The following is a 21,335-nucleotide window of genomic DNA, read 5'->3' on the forward strand; positions in this document are numbered from 1 at the left end:
TTTGATGCATCTATGTCTAGTATCGGAGGGTATGAACCGTAGATAAGTTGGAATAAAGTATATATAGTTCTAATATGAAATTGAAATGAGTTTGAAACAGTACCTAGAGGTAGTGATTTGCTTTATTATACTAACGAATCTCACAAAGTTTTTGTTAAAGTTTTGTGTGGATGAAGTGTTCGAAGATCGAGGAGCTATCAATATGAGAAGAATAAAGAGAGGCAAGAGCTCATGCTTGGGGATGCCCAAGGCACACCAAATAAATATTCTAAGGATACTCAAGCATCAAAGCTTGGGGATGCCTCGGTTGGCATCCCACTTTCTTCTTCAACAATTATCGGTATACCTCGGTTTTTGTTTTGTTCACATGATTTGTGTCCTTTGTGTTTTTCTTTTTCTTTAAGAACCATGCTAGTATGATATGTCCCTTCATCAATTTATATAATACTTCATGTGCTTCACTTATATCTTCTAAGTATGATCTTATAGAATTGCTCTTTGAGCTTCACTTAAATCTTTTGAATATGGCTTTATAGAATGCTTTGTGTGCTTCATTTATACATTTTGAGCTTGGATATTGGTTAGTCTATATTAATTGTAGAATGCTCCATGAACTTCAGTTATATATTTTGGAGTATGAATAATACTATCATCTAAAGCGGGTTTGGAAGAGTGTCAACTTTAGGAACTAGTGATCCCACCATTCCGAATGGGGAGAATTTGGCTTATGTGGAGAGTAGTAAAATTTCTACGCTCGTAGATCATGAAAAGAATGCTTTATGTGATGGTAATTGTCGGGGATATACCCCGCGGCGTAAACCGGCCGGAAGTATAACCCGGCCGGACTAGGCATTTCATTGTTAAACCGCCAGAGGATTGACAGTTTACGTGATTGGCGGTTTACGTGTCTGGCGATTTACATGTCAGGCGGTTCACTGGTATGACGATTCACGAGCCTGAAGACTCATTGGTGACCCGGCTGGACTTGGCGGTTTACTTGAGACCCGGTTTACACTTGGCGATTCACTGGCGACCTGCCCTGACCTGGCGGTTTACAAGCAACCCGCCGGAACATTATGACACACTTGTGACTCGGCGCGTATTCCAGATGGATGACAAAGCCCAAGGCCCAGCAGGCCGGTTTAGGTTAATGGTAGGCTGGTTTAAGAGGAAAGGCATGAGGAACATTTATCTTACAAGGAGTTAAGACCTGGACTTGTATCCGGTTTGTATTAAGATAGACTAGTCCTAATCCTAATAGGACTCCACATGTAACCCGCCCCTTCAACATATATAAGGAGGGGCAGGGCTCCCCAAAAGGGGGGAGAGGGACAAGTTCCACAAGTTGGACAAGTTAGGTTTAGACAATAGCTCTCGAGATAGAGCACTCTTGTAACCGTGATCATCATCATCAATATCAATGAAGCAGGATGTAGGCTTTTACCTCCACCGTGAGGGGCCGAACCTGGGTAAAACATCACGTCTCTCGTCCCGCTCAACCCCTCTCAAGCTACCACATAGATGCGTTGGCCTCGCGACTAAGTCCTGACACTAAGAACATCTGCCGTGACAATTCCACGACAGTTGGCGCCCACTGTGGGGCCTGCGCACGGTGGTGTTGAGTTCTTGGAGGGATCTTTTCTAGGGTTTCGAGAAGCTTGCAATTTTCCGAATGAAGAAGAACCGGTTTGAAAAGATTGGCATCAGCCTCAAAATTTATGATATGTGAAAGAGAAATTAGAGTTGCGAAGCCGCCTGCCGCCGTCGTCTTGCGCAGCTGCCAACGCGGCTTGGCGAACCGAAGCCAGATCGATAAGGGAAGCCAAGACCTTCAAGTTCTACTACTGATTCAACCCGTACATGGAGATTGACCAGAAGCGACCCACTGAGCCGTTGTTCCCGCATGTACTGTCTTTAAGTCCCGAGGAAGCCAAAGCTGCTATTAGGCGATTTTCAATTGATCTCTACAGCTACTACTCACGGCATATTACAAGGTTTCACTGCTGCTGCTGTGTCACATCGAGCCATCAATCAACCGGATCAAGTATTGTAGGACTACTACTTTCTCACGTGAAGCTACTAGTCGTACTGGTTTAGTTTTTCAATTACCAAAGGAAACAGCCACGGCCCGGGAGCGAGTAATCCAGTAATTTTTGGAGCGTACTGTGCGCTTGGCAAGTGGTCAAATTGCAAGTCGCCGCCAGCTACCACGTCCTGACGTGAAGACCTTAAACCGCTTCTTAAAAAACCAAGATAAAGTCAAGACATCACAAGACATCGACGTGGAAGTCAAACGACTAGGAGGAGGACACGAACGAGAGCCAATTGATCCAGCTATGACCCGGAAGCGGACATCTCCGTGGACTCGGGCTCAACTGTGTTGACTCACCTCCGCCTCTGCCGTGAGCCGCTCGCTGCAACGGCCGCGCCAAGCTGGCCTCGGCCTGCGCCTCGCCCGAAAGTCTTCTCACGAGCCACCACCACCGGTGTGTTACCTTGCCCGCGGATGCACCACATCGCCCTGAGCCTCCACTCCGCCTCTGACGCCTCCTGATCCGGTGACTCACTCTGTTGGAAGGCTTGCTCTCTGTTTTTTGCCACAAATCACTGCGCCTGACCGGGTCGTGCCCCGCGCCCCTCGCTTTCTCTGAGCCGCCAGCGCGCTTTGCTTTTCTCTGAGCCACCGTCAAGGCCGCCGCCTCTGCCGTTACCGGCACCGGTATCTGCCGTGGTTGCCTTGAGCCGTCTGCACGCATGGCCCTTAGAGTCGCCACCCCGTGGCCGTCCTCGCTAAACCGCCGCGCTGTGTCCTTGACCCCGTGCCCGCTGCTGACCTGCGAGCTGCCTGTCGCCTGCTATCAAGCTGCTTCAAGCCATCCTCGCCGAACGGCTGCGTTTTGAGACGTTGTTAAAATCGGGCGTCCATCATTGCCGCTTGGTCAACCGAGCGACAACAATACTGGTCAAAGTACAAATCTTTTTCCATTGGAGCATTCACGTGGAAAGGAAGTGCATGCGTGCATGATTGCTTTGAAGACCACTCTGCCAATTGAACTGGAGCACGAGTCCCAGCGATCTGTGTTGGCTGTCATAAGTGGAACGGAAGAGGAGAAGGTCACGTGGAGACATCAGACATTTGATATGTTTTGATCCGAGTATCCACGTTCATCCGACAAAAAAAAATCAGGTGACATCCATCTAAGTTTATTTATTAGTGCATATTGTTTTTGTCAAAGAACAATTACTTTGATCTGTATATTTTTGTATACAGGATAATTATTCACTACAAATGTGGTCTATACCACGGTATGGAGCGCGGGCTGATAATGCTCCGCCCGGCGATAGTCCGTGACATATTACCTGTTGAATGGACGCGCACAAGTCGTCGCCCCTGCGGACCGGTTACATCAACACGCCGGTCGACTCGCCCGTCTGCACCACCTTACAATGCCATGGACGACTCGCCCGTCCGTCTTCGCCGCTGGTTCACGCGTCCGCGCCAGCTTACAAACGCGGAGGACAACTTGCTCGTTTGCACTGGCTTACAGCGCCATGGCCGGATCATCTGTCTGCTCCTACGGCGGATTCACCCATGATTGATTTCCGCTTCACCATGGTGATCATCAACTTCGCAGTGGATAATTACTGGCCTGGCATATCAGGTGAAATTCATCCAGTATATTTTTGTATTATGTATTGCTTTCTTTAAAAGAGCAATTACTTCGGCTTGCAAAGTTATCTAATGCAGGACCCTAAATCACCATATTGATGAAAATTTAAAGGCCGTCAGAAATATTCCGGCTCACAATGATGCTTCCGGTTTATAATCCGGTTTAAGGGGAATCCCGTCTCCTACACAAAGCTGAAGCCCTCGGTATCTGGCTCAAATCCGGTTTAAAAATGTCCGGTTCAAAAAGGAATTAACTTCTCACAAGTTCGAGTTGAAAGGTCGTCAGAAAATTTCCGGCTGAAAATGAAGATTCTGGTTTAAAATCCGGTTCAAGGGAAAGATATCTCCCACAAAGCTTTGAATCTCTCAATATCCGGTTTAACATCCGGTTTAAGAAGGATTTATCTCTTGCAAAAGTTAAAGAGTGCCAAAGAGGACCTACTGCCATGATGCGCGGTTCAAACATGGGTATCATACCTTATTGGCTTATCATATTCTTGATCACTTGGGGGCTTTGGTCGTATCGAACCATAGTCACACCTCTTGATCGACGCAATGCCACAATATCACTTGGGGGCTTGGTCGCATTCGAACCATAGCAACGCCATTTGGTAGGCGGAAAGCCACAACATCACTTGGGGACTTCTGGTCACGTCTGAACCATAGTCATGCCTCTTGATCGGCCTAGTGCCACAGCATCACTTGAGGGCTTTGGTCGAACCCGAACCATCGCTACACCTCTTGATCGGCGTAATGCCAATGCATCACTTGGGGACTTGTGGTCACGTTTGAGCCATAGTCACGCCTCTTGATCGGCCTAAGGCCACAGAATCACTTGGGGGCTTGGTCGAACCCGAACCATTGCCACGCCTTTTGATCGGCATAATGCCATTGTTTCATTTGGGGACCCGGCTGACTTGAACCATAGCTACGCCTATCGGGGGCTTGGTCGTGTCCGCCATGGTAATGCCATTTGATCGGCTCAATAGCCTCTTTTTGCAAATGGTTTATCATTCCCTTTGCTTGAAATTTGCTTTGATAAATATTTCCTTTTACTGCTGTTGCGTTTTTAAACCGACATTGTTAATCCGGTTCGACTGACAATTACAAATTGGCAGAACATGGTCAAATCTTAATCCGGAGACTATCTACCCGGTTTGGTTTTAAGTTACCATCCTATTATGGAGTAAACCGGTGTTTATCAACCCGGCTTGACTTTCAACTACAAGTTGTGAGTACATGATCAATTATAGTCCGGCGCTTATTAACCCGGTCTGGTTTTGACTATAAGTCGCCAGAATTGAATATGGATAAACCGGTGTTTATCACAACCCGGAACGGTTCTATCATAAACCGGCACAATATGGGAGGAGTTATCAGTACTCAAAATTTGGGTTATCACCCCTACTACAAAAAGTTGGTAAACCAACGATGTGATTCAATGTCACAGGTATGATATATTTCATATTTGATTATTCTTAAGTGCAGCCTTGGTTATAAACCCGGGTTATATGTTGGGCATTATGACCCGTCCGGCGGTAAACCGCCAGGACACTTTAAACTTGTTGTATGCAGAAACAGGTTTGTTAAACCGGCCTGGCTTTGGACTATAAGTCGCCAGTATATATATTTGGATTGCGTCATTGGAATCATGCGCTTATAAATCATTGGGTTATATTATTCCAATAGCCAAACTTGGCTGAATATTCATTATGATATTGAATGAATAAGGTTTTCATACCAGATTATATTATCTTGAATAGCCAACATGGCTGGATTTTATTATGGTTATTAATAACCGGTATTATTGAGGTTTTCAAAGTCACTTTAGCGCAATGGCTATTATTTTATCAAAGGATATATTCTACAATGGAAGGAATAGTCCCGAGTCGCTGCAGGCTTACGACCCGGCACTTGGGGGCTACATTATTCAAGTTGAGGTTACATCAAATATGCAAGTCTCATGTCGCTGCAAGCATGCACCATGACACTTGGGGGGCTAATGCAAAGTCATTTTTAGTAGTCTTATTGAAGACCTGACTCATCATATTATAATGAGCTGCCCCTCGGGGGCTACCAATTGCTCCTGTCAACAATTCAAGGTACACAAGTTTTCGTCCATAATATTGAAGGATCCATTACTCAGTTGGTAAAGCACAAAGCTCCTAACCTTGTGGACGTGGGTCCAAGCCCTACGATGGAAGCTACATTATAAGATGTTATTTTCATTGAAGTATATATCAAGTCCCGGTCAGTATTATCTTACTAAGCCGGCACTTGGGGGCTACACATCACTGCTAAAATCTACATAATTATATTTACAAAGTCCCTGCTCATTATTGCATAATGACCCGGCCCTTGGGGGTTACACTGATTGAAGTTTTTATAAGCAATTACAAGTTCCAGGTTGCTGCAAGCATGACAACCCGGTACTTGGGGGCTACATATATGGAGTATTCAGTTTATATGATGGAGATGAACAAACCGGATTTCTTCAAGGTTGGAACACTTATTGGAGCAAGTCTTAAGTTATCACTATGTTCTCCTCTTAAGACTTGGGGGCTACAGGTATTATGCATATAAAGGAGGAACATCTTCATTTTATCAGTTTTGAGCAAATCAGGAAGATCAATTACATGACCCGGTGTCGACAACAATTATGACCCGGTGCCATCAATATTTATAAACCGGCCATTTTGGTAATATTAAACCGGCAAGTTTTACATCTTCAAACCGGCTGAATATCAGATAAGTATTTCAAGACCCATATTTCTTAAACCGGCGCTTTGGGAGCTGAGTCAAAGGAGTTATTCTTCACAATATTTCTCGGTGACAAACCAATGTCAGCAAATTGATTATGAAGCTGGTCTGTTGACCCGGACTTCCTAGAAGGAGGAAATAACAAGGACTTCGGGATGATCAGGTACCGGTTTACAAGAATTCTTAACCCGGAGCACAACCTGTCAAATTTGTTCTTGTGTTTATTTTTGCAGCATAAGTTTACCATGGATAAATCCAAGCTAAACTTGGGGGCTAATGTCGGGGATATACCCCGCGGCGTAAACCGGCCGGAAGTATAACCAGGCCGGACTAGGCGTTTCATTGGTAAACCGCCAGAGGATTGGTGGTTTACGTGATTGGCGGTTTACGTGTCTGGCGATTTACATGTCAGGCGGTTCACTGGTATGACGATTCACGAGCCTAAACACTCATTGGTGACCCGGCTGGACTTGGCGGTTTACTTGAGACCCGGTTTGCACTTGGCGATTCACTGGCGACCTGCCCTGACCTGGCGGTTTACAAGCAACCCGCCGGAACATTATGACACACTTGTGACCCAGCGCGTATTCCAGATGGATGACAAAGCCCAAGGCCCAGCAGGCCGGTTTAGGTTAATGGCGGGCCCGTTTAAGAGGAAAGGCATGAGGAACATTTATCTTACAAGGAGTTAAGACCTGGACTTGTATCCGGTTTGTATTAAGATAGACTAGTCCTAATCCTAATAGGACTCCACATGTAACCCGCCCCTTCAACATATATAAGGAGGGGCAGGGCTCCCAAAAAGGGGGGAGAGGGACAAGTTCCACAAGTTGGACAAGTTAGGTTTAGACAATAGCTCTCGAGATAGAGCACTCTTGTAACCGTGATCATCATCATCAATATCAATGAAGCAGGATGTAGGCTTTTACCTCCACTATGAGGGGCCGAACCTGGGTAAAACATCGCGTCTCTCGTCCCGCTCAACCCCTCTCAAGCTACCACATAGATGTGTTGGCCTCGCGACTAAGTCCTGACACTAAAGACATCTGCCGTGACAATTCCACGACAGTAATATTGTTGAACTCATTCATGATGCTACTGAAAATTATTATGAGGGAGGAATACATGCTTGTAGCAGTTGCAATAATATCAAGTTTCCTCTCTATGTGCTTAAAGTTTTGAAGTTATACTTGTTTTGCCTTCCTATGCTAGTTGATTCTTGTTGCCATAAATTGTGTGCTCACAAAATACCTAGGCATAGGAAGCGGTTTAGGTTTAGGTGTGCTAGTCATATTCTTCATGATGCTCTCTTTATGTTTCAATTCTTATCTTTTATGTGAGCATCATTGAAATCATCATGCCTAGCTAAAAAGGCATTAAAGAAAAGAGCTTGTTGGGAGACAACCCAATATTTAACCTTACTATTTTTGTGTGTTATCATGATTAAGCTACTGTATTGATCATGTATTATAGCTTTTGTTTCAATAAAGGGCCAAGTAAGACGTTTGGGAAGACTTGGGTGAAAGTTAATGTGATCTTGTTGTAAAAAACAGAAACTTTGCACTCACGATATTAGCTGCCATTTTTTTCAGAAGAGTGATTTGGTTCTGATTCTTTTTTAAGAAGATTAATAGACAAATACCTCACGTCCACCAATTTATTTCATAATTTTATGATTAGCATAAGTATGGTTAGTGTTCAGATCATTACAGACTGTTCTGTTTCTGACAGATCCTGTTTTCATTGCATATTTTGCTTGTTTTCTAGTTTCTATGACTAATATTTCTCAATATAAATTGTAGAAATGATATGGTATAGTTGTCATTGTGTGAGAACAATTATGATCCTTGTATTTGACAGTACCAAAGTGAATGGTTTACTCTTTATCATACTAACCTATCTCACGAAGTTCCATTAAGTTTTGTGTGATTGAAGTTTTCAAGCTTTGGGTGAGATATCGATATGAGGATAATAAGGAGTGGAAAGACCCTAAGCTTGGGGATGCCCAAGGCACCCCAAGGTAATATTCAAGGAATACTCGAGCGCCTAAGCTTGGGGATGCCCCGAAAGGCATCCCCTCTTTCGTCTTCAAAATTATCGGTATACCTTACTCGGAGCTATATTTTTATTCGTCACATGATATGTGTTTTGCTTGGATCGTATTTTCAATTTTACTTGCTGTTTGAATAAAATCATTGGATCTGAAATCTTGAATGAAAAAGAATCCTCCCATGGCTAGTTAATTATTTGACTACTCAGTGTCCTTCATTTATATCTTTTTGGAGTAGTTTGTCATTTACTCACGTGCTTCATATATATCCTATGAGTAAATGGTTGAATGAATTGAATATCATAAATCTGAATTTATACATGTTTCATATGCTTATACCTTGGGGAGTAGTGACTTCACATAGAATAAGTATAGGTAGTAAACTTATTGAAAGTTAGCAAACGTAGAATTGGTCACTTGAACAATTCATGAAAGAATATTGAAGGAAGAGAGATTTCACATATAAATATACTATCTTGGACATCTTTTGTAATTGTGAGCACTCATTAAAATATGACATGCTAAAAAGTTGTCGCCGGACAAGGAAGACAATGTAATGGGTTATGTTTTCTTATATCCTAAATAAAGTACATTGTCTTGGATCATCCAACATGTTGAGCTTGCTTTCCCCCCTCATGCTAGCCAAATTCTTTGCACCAAGTAGAGATACTACTTGTGCTTCCAAACATTCCTTAAACCAGTTTTGCCATGAGAGTCCACCATACCTACCTATGGATCGAGTAAGATCCTTCAAGTAAGTTGTCATCGGTGCATGCAATAAAAATTTCCCTCTAAATATGTATGATCTATTAATGTGGAGAAAATAAGCTTTATATGATCTTGTGATGTGGAAGAAATAAAAGCGACAAACTGCATAATAAAGGTCCATATCACAAGTGGCAATATAAAGTGACATTCTTTTGCATTAAGATTTTGTGCATCCAACCATAAAAGCGCATGACAACCTCTGCTTCCCTCTACATCCGTGAATATTGAATCATATGATGGCATAACAGACCCCATGGTATGGATCGAAGATTTCCTCCTCCACATCCACATGGCACGCAGTGACGATCTACATGCCATCAAGTACCACCCATTAAAGCTCAAAGGACCTGCTCGGCATTGGCTCAATAGCCTGCTGGCAAACTCCATTGGCAGTTGGGAGAATTTGGAGGATGCATTCCTTGACAACTTTCAGGGCACTTATGTGCGACCACCGGATGCCGATGACTTGAGTCACATAACCCAACAGCCAGGAGAATCAGCCAGGAAATTCTGGACTCGGTTCCTAACTAAAAAGAACCAAATCGTCGACTGTCCGGATGCCGAGGCCTTAGCGGCATTTAAGCATAACATCTGCAACGAGTGGCTCACCCGTCACCTTGGCCAAGAAAAGCCGAAGTCCATGGCAGCCCTCACGACACTCATGACCCGCTTTTGTGCGGGCGAGGATAGCTGGCTGGCTCGCAGCAACAACACATCAAGAAACCCTGGCAACTCAGATGCCACAGATAGCAACGGCAGGCCACGTCGCAACAGACACAAACATCATAACAGCGGCGACAACGCCAAAGACACGGAAGTTAATGTTAGATTCAGTGGCTCTAAATTCAGTCAGCGGAAAAAGCCGTTCAAAAGAAGCAATCCGGGCTCGTCCAGCTTGGACCGCATACTCGATCGTTCGTGTCAAATTCATGGCATCCCCGATAAACCAGCCAACCACACCAACAAAGAATGTTGGGTGTTCAAACAGGTCGGCAAGTTGAATGCCGAAAACAAGCAAAAGGGGCTGCATAGAGACGATGAGGAGGAGCCCCGGCCGCCGAACAAAGGAGGACAGAAGAAATTTCCTCCCCAAGTGAAAATGGTAAACATGATATACGCAACCCATATTCCCAAGCGGGAACGGAAGCATGCACTGAGGGATGTCTATGCGATGGAGCCAGTCGCCCCCAAGTTCAACCCATGGTCTTCTTGTCCGATCACCTTCAATCGTAGGGACCACCCCACTAGTATTCATCATGGCGGTTCTGCCGCATTGGTCCTTGACCCCATCATTGACGGATTTCACCTCACTCGAGTTGAGGGAGTCCTGGATTAGGGGGTCTCCGGACAGCCGGACTATATCCTTTGGCTGGACTGTTGGACTATGAAGACATAAGATTGAAGACTTCGTCCCGTGTTCGAATGGGACTCTACATGGCGTGGAAGGCAAGCTAGGCAATACGGATATGTATATCTCCTCCTTTGTAACCGACCTTGTGTAACCCTAGCCCCCTCCGGTGTCTATATAAACCGGAGGGTTTAGTCCGTAGGACAACAAACAATCATACCATGGGCTAGATTCTAGGGTTTAGCCTCTTTGATCTCGTGGTAGATCAACTCTTGTACTACTCATATTATCAAGAATAATCAAGCAGGACATAGGGTTTTACCTCCATCGAGAGGGCCCGAAGCTGGGTAAAACATCGTGTCCCCTGCCTCCTGTTACCATCCGCCTTAGACGCACAGTTCGGGACCCCCCTACCCGAGATCTGCCGGTTTTGACACTGACATTGGTGCTTTCATTGAGAGTTCCTCTGTGTCGTCGCCGTTAGGCTTGATGGCTCCTTCGATCATCGATAGTGATGTAGTCCAAGGTGAGACTTTTCTCCCCAGACAGATCTTTGTGTTCGGCGGCTTCGCACTGCAGGCCAACTCGCTTGGCCATCTGGAGCAGATCGAGAGTTACGCCCCTAGCCACCAGGTCAGGTTTGGAAGCTTAAACTACACGACCGATATCCGCGGAGACTTGATCTTCGACGGATTCGAGCCCCTGCCTTGTGTGCCACACGGTCACGATGAGTATGATTTAGCTCTACCATCAGATAGTGTTCAGGAGATCGCACTGGCAACCACTCCGACCCTCAATTCGGAACCAGCTGCGCCATCCATGGATGGGTGGATAGACCCCGCCATAGAGGCTGCACTCTCATCGGCGATCGAGCCGAGTATCGACCTTACCCTTCATGAGAGCCGTGACGCTGAACTATCGGATTCCTCCCTGGCCATGGACTCCCAACCGCGTGCGCCCATGCCTATCGAATCTGATTGGGCGCCGATCATGGAGTTTACCTCTGCGGATATCTTTCAACACTCGCCCTTCGGCAACATACTGAACTCATTAAGGTCTATCTCCTTGTCAGGAGAGTCCTGGCCGAACTATGTCCGGCAGGATTGGGATGCGGATGACGAACAAATTCGCCGCCCACCCACCACCCACTTAGTAGCCACTGTCGATGACTTAACCGACATGCTCGACTTTGACTCCGAAGACATCGACGGTATGGACGACGATGCGGGAGGCGAAGAGGAACCACTGCCCACATGGCACTAGACAGCCACCTCATCATATGATATATACATGGTGGACACACCCAAAGAAGGCAATGGCAACGAGACAGCGAAGGATGACCCCTCCAAGAAGCAACCCAAGGCCGGCGTCAACGGCGCCGCTCTAAGTCTCGCCAAAGCAAAAGCAGTGACCCCGGCACAGGAGATAATAGCACTCCGAACAGTGCCGAAGATGACAACAATCCCCTCCAGCAAGATTTAGGGCAGAAGGATGGAGAAGCCAGCCCTCCAGAGAGAGCGGCAGATGGAGAGGCGGAGGATGATAATTACATGCCTCCCTCCGAAGACGAGGCAAGCCTCGACGATGACGAATTCGTTATGCCTGAGGATCCCGTCGAACAAGAGCGCTTCAAGCGCCGGCTTATAGCCACGGCAAATAGCCTTAAGAAAAAGCAACAGCAGCTTCAAGCTGATCAAGACTTGCTAGCTGACAGATGGACTGAAGTCCTTGCGGCCGAGGAATATAAACTCGAACGCCCCTCCAAGAGTTACCCAAAGCGTAGGTTGCTACCCCGACTGGAGGAGGAAGCACTCAAACCTACATCTCCAGCATATGATGCGGCTGACCAGCCACCTCGTGGCCGCGACAGAGAGGCATTTCAGCCAAAAACTCAGCCCGCACCCCAACGCCACTCAAATAAAAATGGCAAGGCACGGGGAAACATGCTAGACCTGCGAGACATATTGGAGGACAAAGCAAAACATGCAAGATCTATCTACGGATCACAAGGGCGCGCCACTATGCGAGACGATAACCGTCACGCCGGATACAGTAAAAGTAAATCCGGCCAGGCCGAACACAGTGGGTAAGACTCATTTGAGTTGTGTCGCGATATAGCCCAGTACAGAGGCGCCTCACACCCCCTATGCTTCACAGACGAAGTAATGGATCACCAAATCCCAAAGGGTTTCAAACCCGTAAATATCGAATCATACGACGGCACAACAGATCCTGCGGTATGGATCAAGGATTTCCTCCTGCACATCCACATGGCCCGCGGTGATGATCTACACGCCATCAAATACCTCCCACTCAAGCTCAAAGGACCAACTCAGCATTGGCTCAACAGCTTGCCAGCAGAGTCCATTGGCTGTTGGGAAGATCTGGAAGCCGCATTCCTCGACAACTTCCAGGGCACTTATGTGCGACCACCAGATGCCGATGACTTGAGCCACATAATTTAGCAGCCAGAGGAATCGGCCAGGCAATTCTGGACACGGTTCCTAACAAAGAAGAATCAAATTGTCGACTGTCAGGATGCAGAGGCCCTAGAAGCTTTTAAGCATAACATCCGCGATGAGTGGCTCGCCCAGCACCTTGGCCAGGAAAAGACGAAATATATGGCAGCCCTCACGACACTCATGACCCGCTTTTGTGCGGGAGAAGACAGTTGGCTGGCTCGCAGCAATAACATATCAAAGAACCACGGTACTTCGGATACCAAGAATGGCAATGGCAGGTCACGTCGCAACAAACACAAGTGCCGCATTAATAGCGACAATACAGAGGATACGACAGTCAATGCCCGATTCAAAGGCTCTAAACCCGGTCAGCGGAAAAGGCCATTTAAAAGAAGCACTCCAGGCCCGTCCAGTTTGAACCGTATACTCGATCGCTCGTGTCAAATACACGGCACCCCCGACAAGCCAGCCAACCACACCAACAGGGATTGTTGGGTGTTCAAGCAGGCCGGCAAGTTAAATGCCGAAAACAAAGATAAGGGGTCGCATAGCGATGACGAGGAGGAGCAGCCGAACACCGAAGGACAGAAGAGGTTCCCCCCACAAGTGCGGACGGTGAACATGATATACGCAACCCACATCCCCAAGAGGGAGCGGAAGCGTGCGCTAAGGGACGTATATGTGTTGGAGCCAGTCGCCCCAAAGTTCAACCCATGGTCCTCTTGCCCGATCACCTTCGATCGTAGGGACCACCCCACTAGTATCCGTCAAGGCGGATTCGCCGCACTAGTCCTAGACCCAATCATTGACGGATTTCACCTCACTCGAGTCCTTATGGATGGCGGCAGTAGCCTGAACCAGCTTTATCAGGACACAGTGCGCAAAATGGGTATAGACCCCTCAAGGATCAAACCCACAAAAACGACCTTCAAAGGCATCATACCAGGTGTAGAGGCCCATTGCACAGGCTTAGTGACACTGGAAGTGGTCTTTGGATCCCCGGATAACTTCCGAAGCGAGGAGTTAATCTTTGATATAGCCCCACTCCGCAGTGGCTATCATGCACTGCTCGAGCGAACCACATTTGCGAGATTCAATGTGGTATCGCATTATGCATACCTCAAGCTCAAGATGCCAGGACCTTAGGGGTCATCACAGTTAATGGAAACACAGAGCGCTCTCTCTACACGAAGGAGCACACTGTGGCCCTCTTAAGGCAATCCACTAGTTCGGCGATTAAGGACCCGGACACCTTCAAGCGCGCCCAGAGTAATCGGCAGCAAGACCGCCTGGCACGTTCCGAGCTCACATAGCAATGCGGCCCCCACCCCAGTACCAGCCAAACGGCGAAATCCGTGCCATGCGTACATAATTACGCATTGAAAATACCATGGGCACAGGTGGGGAGGGGGGCACGACTATGGCACACCCCAAGACGCGGCTCAACCGTACTAGGGGCTTCCCGCTTTGTTATTTTTCTCTCTTTCAGGACCTTAATCTCTGGAAACCCTGTCCGGCAGTATGATTGCCAAACACATGATGCAGCAACCAAGGAGGCAGAAATCTATGTCGCACCACGAAACTGCCAGGTGGTCTATGACAACGAGTGAAATACTCGCTCTAAATACCATTCCTCAGCTTGCCCTTGGAGGGGGCATGTCAAATAGTCCTACTTTTTGCTTACCACACCACTTGTATCATTCTGCTTTAACACACCTTTTTGAATAAACAATGCATAGCACTAGACTATTATCGCATTCTTTATTCTTATATATATATATACATATGTTCATTCATGACATCCAGCACCCGTACACTCTGGTACGGCCAATACGCTAGGGGCTTAAGCATACCCCATAATACGGCGTGAGAAGTCCGAACACTTTAGACAGTGCGGCACCCCGAACTTATAGCATTATATGCATCAGCTCCTAATCGTGTCTTGGGTCAATAGTTGGGTTTGCCCGGCTCCCATGTTTTGGTACCTTACATTCCGCTATATCGGCTAAGGTAGCAGTAGGAGAACTACTGCGATTGTGCCCCGGTTCAGCTGGGCTAAGCACCTCAGTAGAGAAAGCTAAAACTGACTGTCATGATAAGGCGAGAGACTGGTCGCAGTTCGAGAGGTTTCGAGTCCCTAAAGACTTATGCCGCTTAGAGCGAGGAGTCGGCTTTGTCCGGCTTAAGGCGTGTATAGCGCCCCAAATTCGGCCTTCCGAATACTAGGGGCTTCGCCAAAATTTAAAATTATAGAATTCTATGGCTAAGTGAGAGTGATAAAGCATTATAGTCCGATTGCCTTATTCGTTGCGCTAAGCACCTCCCTCGAAGGACCCAAAAATGGGAACAAGAGTGCTCAGGTTTACCCCGAACACCCCAGCACTCGTGGCATGGGGGCAGAAGCCGACGACTAGCCATCTCTCATATTTGATAAACAGCCGAACAGAAGGTAATATTTTAAATTCAAACAAGCGTTGCATAGCGCATATGAACAAGTTTTCATACCATGGGATCACACGGGCAAGTTCATTCAAATATTACATCTTTCGCACACTTGTCTGCTACAAGACGGGCACCCTTCTGGACACCCTCATTGTTGGGAAACGTAGTAATTTCAAAAATTTCCTACGCGCATGCAAGATCATGGTGATGCATAGCAACGAGAGGGGAGAGTGTTATCCATGTACCCTCGTAGACCGAAAGCGGAAGTGTTAGCACAATGCGGTTGATGTAGTCGTACGCCTTCATGATCTGACCGATCAAGTACCGAACACACGGCACCTCCGAGTTCTGCACACGTTCAACTCGATGACGTCCCTCGAACTCCGATCTAGCCGAGTGTTGAGGGAGAGTTTCGTCAGCACGACGGCGTGGTGATGATGATGATGTTCTACCGACGCAGGGCTTCGCCTAAGCACCGCTACGATATGATCGAGGTGGATTATGGTGGAGGGGGCACTGCACACGGCTAAGAGATCAAGAGATGAATTGTTGTATCTTTGGGGTGCCCCCTACCCCCGTATATAAAGGAGTGGAGGAGGGGGAAGGCCGGCCCTCTCTATGGCGCGCCCTAGGGGAGTCCTACTCCCACCGGGAGTAGGATTCCCGCTTTCCTAGTAGAACTAGGAGCCCTTCCAAGTAGTAGGAGTAGGAGGGAAGGAAAGGGAAGGGAAAAGGAGAAGGAAGGAAGGGGGCACCCCCCCTCCCTAGTCCAATTCGGACCAGCCCATGGGGAGGGGTGCGGCCACCCTTTGAGGCCTTTCTCTCCTTTCCTGTATGGCCCATTAAGGCCCAATACGAATTCCCGTAACTCCCCGGTACTCCCGAAAATACCTGAATCACTCAAAACCTTTCCGATGTCCGAATATAGTCGTCCAATATATCGATCTTTACGTCTCGACCATTTCGAGACTCCTTGTCATGTCCCCGATCTCATCTGGGACTCCGAACTCCTTCGGTACATCAAAACACATAAACTCATAATATAACCGTCATCGAACTTTAAGCGTGCGGACCCTACGGGTTTGAGAACTACGTAGACATGACCAAGACACGTCTTTGGTCAATAACCAATAGCGGAACCTGGATGCTCATATTGGCTCCTACATATTCTACGAAGATCTTTATCGGTCAAACCGCATAACAACATACGTTGTTCCCTTTGTGATCGGTATGTTACTTGCCCGAGATTCGATCGTCGGTATCTCAATACCTAGTTCAATCTCATTACTGGCAAGTCTCTTTACTCGTTCCGTAACACATCATCCCGCAATTAACTCATTAGTTGCAATGCTTGCAAGGCTTATAGTGTTGTTCATTACCGAGTGGGCCCAGAGATACCTCTCCAACAATCGGAGTGACAAATCCTAATCTCGAAATACGCCAACCCAACAAGTATCTTCGGAGACACCTGTAGAGCACCTTTATAATAACCCAGTTAAGTTGTGACGTTTGGTAGCACACAAAGTGTTCCTCCGGCAAACGGGAGTTGCATAATCTCATAGTCATAGGAACATGTATAAGTCATGAAGAAAGCAATAGCAACAAACTAAATGATCAAGTGCTATGCTAACGGAATGGGTCAAGTCAATCACATCATTCTCTAATGATGTGACCCCGTTAATCAAATGACAACTCATGTCTATGGCTAGGAAACTTAACCATCTTTGATTCAACGAGCTAGTTAAGTAGAGGCATACTAGTGACACTCTGTTTGTCTATATATTCACACATGTATTATGTTTCCGGTTAATACAATTCTAGCATGAATAATAAACATTGATCATGATATAAGGAAATAAATAATAACTTTTTTCTTGCCTCTAGGGCATATTTCCTTCAGTCTCCCACTTGCATTAGAGTCAATAATCTAGTTCACATCGTCATGTGATTTAATACCAATAGTTCACATCACCATGTGATTAACACCCATAGTTCACATCGACATGTGACCAACACCCAAAGGGTTTACTAGAGTCAATAATCTAGTTCACATCGATATATGATTAATACCCAAAGAGTACTAAGGTGTGATCATGTTTTGCTTGTGAGAGAAGTTTAGTCAACGGGTCTACCACATTCAGATCCGTAAGTATTTTGCAAATTTCTATATCAAAAATGCTCTGCACTGAGCTACTATAGCTAATTGCTCCCACTTTCAATATGTATCCAGATCGAGATTTAGAGTCATCTGGATCAGTGTCAAAATTTGCATCGACGTAACCCTTTACGAGGAACCTTTTTGTCACCTCCATAATCGAGAAACATATCCTTATTCCACTAAGGATAATTTTGACTGTTGTCCAGTGATCTACTCCTAGATCACTATTGTACCCCTTGCCAAAAACAGTGTAGGGTATACAATAGATCTGGTACACAGCATGGCATATTTTATAGAACCTATGGCCAAGGCATAGGGAATGACTTTCATTCTCTTTCTATCTTCTGCCGTGGTCGGGCTTTGAGTCTTACTCAGTTTCACACCTTGTAACATAGGCAAGAACTCTTTCTTTGACTGTTCCATTTTGAACTACTTCGAAATCTTGTCAAGGTATGTACTCATTGAAAAACTTATCAAGCGTCTTGATCTATCTCTATAGATCTTGATGCTCAATATGTAAGCAGCTTTACCGAGGTCTTTCTTTGAAAAGTTCCTTTCAAACACTCCTTTATGCTTTGCAGAATAGTTCTACATTATCTCCGATCAACAATATGTCATTCACATATACTTATCGGAAATGATGTAGTGATCCCACTCACTTTCTTGTAAATACAGGCTTCACCGCAAGTCTGTATAAAACTATATGCTTCGATCAACTTATCAAAGCATATATTCCAACTCCGAGATGCTTGCACCAGTCCATAGATGGATCGATGGAGCTTAAATATTTTGTTAGCACCTTTAGGATTGACAAAACTTTCTTGTTGCATCATATACAACTCTTCTTTAATAAATCCATTAAGGAATGTAGTTTTGTTTATCCATTTGCCAGATTTCATAAAATGTGGCAATTGCTAACATGATTCAGACAGACTTAAGCATAGATACGAGTGAGAAACTCACATCATAGTCAACACCTTGAACTTGTCGAAACCTTTTTGCGACAATTCTAGCTTTGTAGATAGTAACACTACTATCAGTGTTCGTCTTCTTCTTAAGATCCATTTAATCTCAATGGCTCGCCGATCATTGGGCAAGTCAATCAAAGTCCGTACTTTGTTCTCATACATGGATCTTATCTTAGATTTCATGGCCTCAAGCCATTTCACGAAATCTGGGCTCATCATCGCTTCCTCATAGTTCGTAGGTTCGTCATGGTCAAGTAACATGACCTCCAGAACAGGATTATCGTACCACTCTGGTGCGGATCTCACTATGGTTTATGTACGAGGTTCGGTAGTAACTTGATCTGAAGTTACATGATCATTATCATTAGCTTCCTCACTAATTGGTGTAGTAGTCATAGGAACAGATTTCTGTGATGAACTACTTTCCAATAAGGGAGCAGGTACAGTTACCTCATCAAGTTCCACTTTCCTCCCACTCACTTCTTTCGAGAGAAACTCCTTCTCTAGAAAGGATCCATTCTCAGCAATGAATATCTTGCCTTCAGATCTGTGATAGAAGGTGTACCCAACATTTTCTTTTGGGTATCCTATGAAGACGCACTTCTTCGATTTAGGTTTGAGCTTATCAGGTTGAAACTTTTTCACATAAGCATTGCAACCTCAAACTTTAAGAAATGACAGCTTAGGTTTCTTGCCAAACCATAGTTCATATGGTGTCGTCCTAACGGATTTAGATGGTGCCCTATTTAACATGAATGTAGTTGTCTCTAATGCATAACCCCAAAACGATAGCGGTAAATCAGTAAGAGACATCATAGATCGCACCATATCTAATAAAGTACGGTTACGATGTTCAGACACACCATTACACTGTGGTATTCCAGGTGGCGTGAGTAGCGAAACTATTTCACATTGTTTTAACTGAAGGCCAAACTCGTAACTCAAATATTTTACTTCCGCGATCATATCGTAGAAACTTTTATTTTCTTGTTATGATGATTCTCCACTTTACTCTGAAATACTTTGAACTTTTCAAATGTTTCAGACTTGTGTTTCATCAAGTAGATATACCCATATCTGCTCAAATCATCTGTGAAGGTCAGAAAATAATGATATCAGCCGCGAGCCTCAACACTCATCGGACCGCATACATCAGTATGTATTATTTCCAATAAGTCAATTGCTCGCTCCATTGTTCCGGAGAATGAAGTCTTAGTCATCTTTCCCATGAGGCATGGTTCACAAGCATCAACTGATTCATAATCAAGTGATTCCAAAAGCCCATCAACATGGATTTTCTTCATGCGCTTTACACCAATATGACCTAAACGGCAGTGCCACAAATAAGTTGCACTATCATTATTAACTTTGCATCTTTTGGCTTCAATATTATGAAAATGTGTATCACCACGATCGAGATCCAACAAACCATTTTCATTGGGTGTATGACCATAGAAGGTTTTATTCATGTAAACAGAACAACAATTATTCTCTAACTTACATGAATAACCATATTGCAATAAACATGATCCAATCATATTCATGCTCAACGCAAACACTAAATAACATTTATTTTAGGTTTAACACTAATCCCGAAAGTATAGGGAGTGTGCGATGATGATCATATCAATCTTGAACTATTTCCAATAAACATCGTCACTTCACCCTTAACTAGTCTCTGTTCATTCTGCAACTCCCGTTTCGAGATACTATTCTTAGCAACCGAACTAATATCAAATACTGAGGGGTTGCTATAAACACTAGTAAAGTACACATCAATAACATGTATATCAAATATACCTATGTTCACTTTACCATCCTTCTTATCCGCCAATTACTTGGTGTCGGTGTACTAGAGTAGGGGTACCCTATTACCCCGAACTCGTGCACGGGCAGTTGCAGCGCCCCGCGGCAAGGCTTGCCGGGTGACCGCCAGGACCCTCCGTGGTTCCCTTGAAGACCATTCAAGAACAAAGTGCTCAAACCAAGGCCCCGGCAAGAGGAGCTTGCCGGGAAGGCCACTCAAGGCATACCAAGAAAGCTTGCCGCGACGCACCCTGCGTCCCGGCAAGATCCGGCGAGTGGCAAGCTTCCGGATGCGACAAGACGACGGCCGCGGCAAGGAGCTTGCTGCGGGAAACCCCCACTTCGTGCCCGCGCTCCAGCTCACCTGCTAACGTGTCGCTCTGGGACTCTCCCAAGCACACGTGGCGAGAGGCCGTGCAGCTAGGGATACGTGGTGGCAAGCAGAGATGAAGAGAAGCCCATCGTGGCAAACGGTGGCGCTCCTACCGGTCACCTTTTGCACTGTTTAGGAGACTCAGACAGGCATTTAATGCCCTTGTCCCCTGCCGTCAGAGTTAGGTAGGGTGCACTGTATCCACAGTAGCGGTAGCTGCACCTACCGCATCCTTTTCCATTTTTACCCTTCTTGTCTACGTTGCCCCCTGTCGGTGACCCCTTGAGAGTATAAAAGGAGGCCCAAGCGCAACGTAGAGGGGAGTCGGAGGTTCCGGAGGTTCGGCCAGTTCGTCTCATTCAACACCAGACACGCTCTCACGCTCAGTCTGGCAGCGTCTATCGCTCCTGAGCAAGAATCCAATATACACAAACAAGCAGCAGTAGGGTTTTACGCATCCGTGCGGCCCGAAGCTGGGTAAAATCGCCCGCGTGCACTGCCTCGATCCGCTCTTTGTGCGCTCTCCGCCC

Source organism: Triticum aestivum, chromosome 2A (assembly GCF_018294505.1).
Source record: "Triticum aestivum cultivar Chinese Spring chromosome 2A, IWGSC CS RefSeq v2.1, whole genome shotgun sequence".
Lineage (NCBI taxonomy): Eukaryota > Viridiplantae > Streptophyta > Magnoliopsida > Poales > Poaceae > Triticum > Triticum aestivum.